Source organism: Diplotaxodon limnothrissa, linkage group LG23 (assembly GCF_057381915.1).
Source record: "Diplotaxodon limnothrissa isolate DT_005_m linkage group LG23, D_limnothrissa_male_GT1.1, whole genome shotgun sequence".
Taxonomy (NCBI): domain Eukaryota; kingdom Metazoa; phylum Chordata; class Actinopteri; order Cichliformes; family Cichlidae; genus Diplotaxodon; species Diplotaxodon limnothrissa.
In genome coordinates, this window is record NC_140617.1 from 19,902,527 (window position 1) to 19,910,889 (window position 8,363).

The following is an 8,363-nucleotide window of genomic DNA, read 5'->3' on the forward strand; positions in this document are numbered from 1 at the left end:
CAAAGTTGGTATATCTTGCAAGGACCATTTCTTAGTTATACTTTTCTTACTTGCAACAAGTAAAGCTCTTAACAGACGTGTCATTTTTAGACCAGTTCTGCGGTATACATCCAAAAAAGATTGTCTTCATGTCCAAAGGGAATGTACAGTCAAAAATGCCTTGTAGTGTACCATGAATGTCTTTCCAGTAGGTCCGTAGCAAAGAACAATCCCACATAATATGGGTGTGATGTGCTCGTTGGTGTCCACAGTTTCTCCAACACACAGGAGGATTCACATCATAATGAGCCTTTTGACACGGAGTAATAAAGAACCTTATCAAAGACTTCCATCCAAATTCCCTCCAGCTGCTGGAGGAAGTACTCCTCCATTGCCGTTCCCACATCTGAGACCATTCATCCCTTGAAATACATACCCCACCCTCCTTTTCCCATAACATCTTCACATAGTCAGCTGAGTGGGGAAGCTTATTTATGAGAAAATTATACAAAAAGGAAATGAGTCTTGTATCGACATCCCCACTATACGCCTGTCTAAACAAAGTTATCAATTCCACATTAGTGTTTCACATCACACCGATTGTTGTCTTTATATAATGTCTTATTTGCAAGTCTTGATAAAAATCCTGTTTTTCTAGATTGTATTCCTGTTTCAGTGTGTCAAAACTAATTAAGTTCCCATCCTTAATCAAACAATTGAATGTAGATAACCCTTTAGCAGACCAACTTTTAAAGCGTGAGTCAAATTTATTCGGGACAAAGTCAGAGTCATATGCATACCATTTAAATAAAGCCAAATCCCGTTCCAATTTAAATTCTTTCACGACTTTTCTCCATACAGTAAGTGTACATGACACCCAGGGGTTGCAAACCTTGTCAATACATTCTCGAATGTTCGAATCCATCAAGACAGCTTGCATTGGAGAGGAAAACATGCTCTCCTCAATAGTCTTCCATTGTGCTTGGTAGCTTGTATCACACCAATTGACCACAGTCTTCAGATGAGCAGCCCGAAAATTTTTTTTTTAGTGACGGCAACCCCCATCCTCCCGCCTTCTTCTTCTTATGTAGTTGTAAAGTTTTAAAACAAACCCTCAGCCCATTCATTGAATTGGCTTGAATCAATAGGTATTGGTAGTGTTTGGAATAAATATAATAATCTTGGCAGAATATTCATTTTGATGGATTCAATTCGTGAGTGTAGAGAGAGAAAGGGGATCATGTTCCATCGTCTAATATCACCCACTGTTCTCCTTTGTAGGGAACCAAAGTTCTCCTCAAATAGTTTAGTTAAATCCTTAGGAATAACAACTCCTAAATATTTCAATGACTTTTCTTGCCATCTCATTGGATATCGATCAACCAAGTGAGCCGGAGGGCTATAGTTATAACTGAAAATTTGAGTTTTAGACATTAATTTTATAGCCAGAGAGTTTCCAAAATCTGGCATAGATTCATCAACGGAGGCAAGGAGTTAGTGGGCTGATCTAGGTATATCAATATGTCATCCGCGTAGCAAGTAGTGATGGGATTTCCGACTCTTTTTAGAGAACCGGCTCTTTCGGTTCGGCTCACTAAAAAGAGCCGGCTCTTTCGGCTTCGAACCGGCTCTTCGGGTTGTTTTGTTGCTTTAATTAATTTATTATTAACAACAATATAAAATTATGCACAAAAGGAATTACTAATGTAAAAAAAAGTGGTTTTATTTATATATGTTTATATATAAATATATGCGGTGGCCCCTAGAGACAAAACACATACAAACTCCAAAACACATTTCTAGCATGAAGTGAACTTCCAAAACAGAGCTACCTAGATCACTTAAATTACACAATTTAAAGCATGAAAGCATATGTGTATTCTTTGTGTATTTATACACAAGCATTCATATATAGTCAAATAATAATAATTTTAAAAAAAGTTCATTTGCCTGTTATTACCACACACCAAATCCGGTCGTTGCTACTTGATGGCTTGTGTAGATACTAGGTAACAAAAGTTCAACACTGCCCCTAGCATCCTGGAGCACTTCTGTTGTCTTTTGTACGTGTTTTGAGTTTTTATGTGCTTCTGAGTTTGTACGTGTTTTGGAGGTTTTACGTGTTTTGGAGTTTGTACGTGTTTTTACGTGTTTTGGAGTTTGTACATGCTTCAGGGTTTGTACGTGATTTGAAGTTTGTATGTGCTTTGTCTGTAGGGGCCACCGTAAATATACTTTTATTTATTCACTCCACATAAAATGTAATAAATAAATCAACTATTCACATTTCAACTTTTAACTATTTCAATTTTCAGCTTTTTCCTTTTACAAATTTAAAGTGAAACAACACAAAACAATGCAAACCACAACACAATTAAATATAAATTAAAATATGAAAACAAAAAGAAGATGCACATTCTCTGTCATATGGGCCTGCATGAATAAACTTTCTGAATCCTTTATCATCTGCAACTGAAAATAGTTGTGGATGATTACTATACCTTTATGTGACGTTGTTGTCCCTGGCTCTTTCTCTGTCTCTCCCTCCCGCTCTGTTCCTGTGCTACTGAGTGTAACTACCGCCCCCCCCCTCTTCCCAGCGTAAAGCACAAGGCTCACGTGCTGAGTGAAGCGGAAAAAAAGTGCGAGAGAGAGGGTGAGAGAAAGAAGAAAAAAAATCCAGCTCGCGATAAGGAGCCGGCTCGCGTCGTTCACGTCAAAGATTCGGCTCTAAGAGCCATTTCGTTCGCAACCGACCCATCACTAGTAGCAAGCAAGCTTATGTTCCTGTCCTGCAATGGTAATCCCCTTAATATCTTTATTTTGTCTAATTGATTGTGCCAAAGGTTCTAAATACAAAGCAAACAGAAGCAGGGACCAAGCACAGCCTTGTTTATTTCCTCTCTGCAGAACAAAGCTATTTGAGAGAGAACCATTAACTTTAATTCTTGCGGTGGGATTAGTATATAATGCCCTCACCGTATCAACAATTCCCTTATGTAAGCCGAATTTATCCAAGACTTTGTATAGAAAGTCCCAATTTACGGAGTCGAAGGCCTTTTCTGCATCAATACTCATAAGCATGGCTGTACTCTTAGATGTCTGTATCTGATGTATTACATGAAGAGTTCTGCGTATATTATCCTGGGTCTGTCGTCGTCTTATGAACCCTGTTTGGTCATTACTAATCAGGTCGGGTAAAATTTCTTCCATTCTCCTGGCTATTATCAAAGTAAACAGTCTGTAATCTATGTTGAGAACAGAAATGGGTCTATATGAGCCACACTCCATTTTGTCTTTCCCTTCTTTCGGGATAGCCGAGATGATAGCCTCCTTCCAACTCGGCGGCATTTGCGCTGTTTTTAACACACAGTTAAAAGTAGTGAGTAATGTAGGGATCAAGTCCTGTTTAAATTCCCAATACCACTCCGCGGTGTAACCATCGGAGCCTGGTGACTTATTGTATTTCAACCTATTGATGGCATTCATAAGTTCAGCTTCCGTCACCTCCGCTATCATCATTTTATTTTGTTCCTCATTAAGACTTGGTAGGCATAAAGAATTCAGGAAATCGTCCATTTCATACTCAGCCCCCCGTGGGACTCCCGTGTATAAATTTTTATAAAACGATTCAAAGGCATCCTGTATCTTACTGGATGAGTCATTATATTTCCTGTCTCTGGGTGTTTAATTTTAGTTACAGTATTCTCCGCTATCTTCTTCTTAAGTTTCCACGCTAAGATTTTCATTGATTGCGATCCCCCTTGATAATACTTCTGTTTCAAATATAACAATTTTCTCTTTATCGCTTGTGTACTCAGCGTATTTATTTCAGTTCTGATCGTTGTTAATTTCTGCAGAGTACCCGCTGAAGGTGTATGTTTGTGCTCCCTTTCTAATTGTTTTTGAATCTCTTGTAATTCTTCCATTTTTTTCTCTCATGCTTTTTTATGGAAGGAGGCAAACGCTATGATCTTCCCCCTCATGACAGCTTTTAATGCATCCCATAGTATCGGGGGTGACACCTCCCCATTATCATTAATTTCGAGATAATCTTTGAGCTCTTTCCTTGTTACTTTCCTAAATTCCACATCTTTAAGCAGAGATGAATTCAATCTCCAAATTGAAATTTTGGGGTATACGTTCATATCAATCGTCACATACAGCGATGCGTGGTCACTTATATCTATCGAGCCCATCTCGCATGTTAAGATTTTAAGATTTTATCCCTATCTCTTCCAAACGTCAAAAAATAATCTATCCTCGTGTAAAGGGAGTGTGGGGCTGAGAAATGAGAGTAAGAAGAGTAGGGAAACAATTTCTCCATACTTCAATTAAACCCACCTCGTCAAACAATGCTGAAATTCTTTTATATAAGGTACTCGATTCCAGCTTCATTCTGTTAGAGCTATCTAGATCCGGCTGCAGGCGTATGTTCAGATTGCCGCAGCAAATTAAAGGGCCCTGAGTTTCTGTCACCATTATATTAACAATGTTCTTAAAAAAACTCACTTAAAAAAAGTCACTTCCTGGTGGGGCGTACACATTCATTAAAGTAACCTGATTACCATCAACTGTTCCCCGAACCAGTATAAACCTCCCCTCCTTAGTTGAAGCTGCTCACGAATGAGTCTTTCTCTGTGCCCCTCCGAGTCACGCCACTGCGACATTCCCGTCTTCTCCCACGTCAGATTTGACAGCTGCTTCAAGACGACTTTAGCGATCTGGAATCCCCTTGTCGGCATATCCGCCATCGCCTCCTCCGCAGTCGAGTAGAGCACAGTTATTTTATTACATGTTATTCTGTTTTTTTTGTTTGTTTTTTTTTAAACTATTTATTTATTACCGTTTCTTCGTTATTCTGTTTCTTTTCATTTCGGGACCATGTGTACATAATTTCATTCCACCTCATCTAAACATCACAACACTGATGAACCCTGGGCTTCTTTTGAAAGTGTCCCCGGCTACATCCACACTAGCCTGGATAGATTTGAAAACGGCATTTTTGTCTGAAAACGCTCCACGTCCACAATAGCATTTTCAGTAGTTTTCACAGAGTTGTGCGTCCACATTGAAACGGCCAAAAACACTTACGTTCCAGTACTGCGCATGCGTGAAACGCAAGAAGATTCGACCTGCCTCATTTCTGACTTTCCGGCTCTTTGAAACGTTGCAGCAGAATGTTGAGGAAAAGCACCGAGTTTTTTAAATGGACTAACAATGAGGTGGAGTTGTTGCTGCGAGTAACACAAAAGTACAAAGTTGCAAAAGCGAGTGAGAGTTAAAGAATTTGAAGAAAAGCCATCTGGAGCATGTACAGACTGATATTAATCTTTAATAGGGCTGTCAAGATTCAGAGCAAACAAAACAACTGCTGTATAATGCCCTCCGCTATCTTAGTCACATGACTGCATCATATGACTAACATGCGTCATCGTTTTAGAAAGTCTCCGTTTTCGCTATGACGGGTTAGGGTTAGTCATGAGAAACATGTTTATTGTCTTTCCTGATTTGTTTTTTCTATTTCAGCTGTGTTTTATTCAACTTTTGTTGTCTTTTTTTTGTTTCCATTGTGTTTCGTATGCTTTTGCTGTGTTTTTCTTTGCTGGTGTTACCTTAAACTGAATCTCGTTTGACCTCTCAGGGCCACTATGACAAACTCTGGTGTTTATCAGGATTACGTTCTACTTCAAACTCAAAAATAAAACACTAAACCTATTTTTTAATATAACTTATTAATATTCATGTTCATGTCATTATTACTATTGTTTACTTTTGACAAAAAGTGATGTTCACATGTTTATGAGTCTCTCTGCAGCTTTAATAATAACTCTCTCTGGTTATTGCTCTGCTGGCAGTTGTGCTTTTTACATCTCTGTGGGTGAAGACAAAATCTCTCCAGGTGCGCAGCCCTCAGCCTGTGACCAGCTAGAATACAGAGACAGAGCACCCAGGTAAACAAACCACTGCTGGAGCTGCTAACACTGACATTAGTGTGAGTGCTCATCTGATCCACAACTACTGTTATACAGTACACATGTACATATTTACATGTAAGCTGTATTTTTTAAAATGACATTAATGATAATATCAGTTGTAATTATTGCTACTTTTCATTTCATTTACAGCGCGCCAAATCACCACAATATTCACCTCAAGGCGCTACTGCTGCTAATATTACTAAAATGCTAAAGCTAAGATGGATGCAGTCACTGTGAAGTCAGCTACTAGTCTTAAACCATGACTCACCACTGCTTTAACCCACTCTGTGTGTGGATTTAGTGTCTCTAATGGCATTTTTCTGCTGGTGCTAACTTTACTACCAATATCAATGGTACAACCACAGAGTACTGAGTATTTGTGCTCTCTGTTTCAGGATGAGATCCACTCCAACCCTCCATATCATTGAAGTGATGTTAAAGAAGCATATATCGGTTATGGTTAATGTTATTTCATAATGTATTAAAAATGTTATAGTATGAGAAAATGAAGCTGAAGACAGCTGATCTGCTCACACATGTTAAACTCATGATGATCTTTGACTCTGTATATTAAATCAAACTATATTACTGCTGTGGTTAGCTCTAATAAAACATGCTGTCCTCTATTACAGTCAGAATTTTTTTAATTTGATGAGTGAAAGAAATCAAATGGACTATTGCAATGAAGAATGTCACTGACTGACATATGACATGGAGTAAATACATTATAGCTGGGGTGTTAAACGTATTTTGCATCGTTGGCTATATACAGCCCCTCTTTGATCATAAGTGGGTTGGATTAGCAAAACCCAGCTTAATTTATTTGCAATTTCAACAGTAATAGTAGAATAAATGTGTAAAATTACAGTATCTAATGGCCCAGACTCTTATTTTTATTAACTCCCAAAAAATGTACTTTTGTTTGCTGTTTGTAAAAATAGAAACACTGTAAAGTAATACTTTATTAATGTCAATAGTGAAAAACTTTTCTGTCATTTAAATTTTCATCTATTATTTATCTATTACTTATCTGTATTTTGAATGGCAATGGAGGTCTTTATCAGCTATAAACCTTATGAAATTACAGTTAAATGTCCAAAATCTATGCCCTGCTTCACAGTTTTAAAGACACCCAGTGGGCCAAGCTGGAGTCTTTACCGGGCTGATTCTGTTACCTGGGCCTTATCTTTGACATCTCTGCATTAGGCAGTTATCTAGGTAACATGATTTAGGTACATCAGCAAGCAAACGACTGTCAGCTGCTGAACAAATCACATTGAATGGGAACACATCATTACTGTGAAGAGGCACAAAAGCGAAACTAAAATGACACCGAAATAAATACATTAATAATCGTCAGTTGAGACGTGAGTGTAACTTTTCAGGTATGTTTAACTGGGAGCTTTTGGCTGTGGTATGATTGGAAAGGTTGTCATGCATTCATGGTTCTGGAATTAATATCACACAATCAAAATGTAAAAACAAAAACAGATAGTCTTTTAAACAAGCTACACAAATCACAACACTTGAAAGATGAAATCCTACCAAAAAGAAAAAAAAGTCTGTGTATATCTATATATCTATATCTATATATTTATATATAGATATAGATATATAAATACATAGATAAGTCACAACAACGGCTCTTTCCTTGATTACTGAGTTATATCATGCGTCATGCACGGTGCTGTGACAGGCAGGATGAGGCTGGACCCAAATGCTGGACTCGAACACAACGGATGCTAATCTGGAGGAAGAAAAACTGAATACACTAAACACAGGCCACACACACCGCCTCCTCCATCCTGTAGAGGTCATTGTTGAGATATTTATTAGAATTCCAGTAAAGTGAATCTTTCCAAAAAGAGTTTTATTTTATAAATGGCTTTGAAATTTGGCAACGATTAATTTCATTGATTTGCTCTTTTAATTTAAATGTTTTTCTCTCCCACTTGTTCCTCTATCTGTGTCTCAAGCTGCCACTGTCCAGTTGTGTTAATGCAAAACCTTGAAAAGCGTTGTATTGAAGCTCAAAATGTTAACACATACTTTGACTTTGTTAGAGTTAAATTCAACACTTTTTCCTGTACTTTAAATACTGCAGTGCCATATTTAAAATTCATCACAAAGCAACAGAAAGTCTCTCATATTAACCCATCCAGCAGTGTTCATAGTGAAGGTGCACAAGTTGGACTTCCTGTGAGGTACTTGGTACTTGTGGTATTTTATCAGGTGTCATATAGGCTGAAGTCAGCATTTGGGGCAGGAAGTGTAGAGGACTAGAGAGTCCATCAGAGCTGAGCTGCTTTCAGACGACTCCGTCTTGTTGTGGATGCTGAAGCTGATCATGGTTCTCCTGTGGATGATACCGTTGGTGGTTCTGCTCTGTGCAGAGGCCGAGAA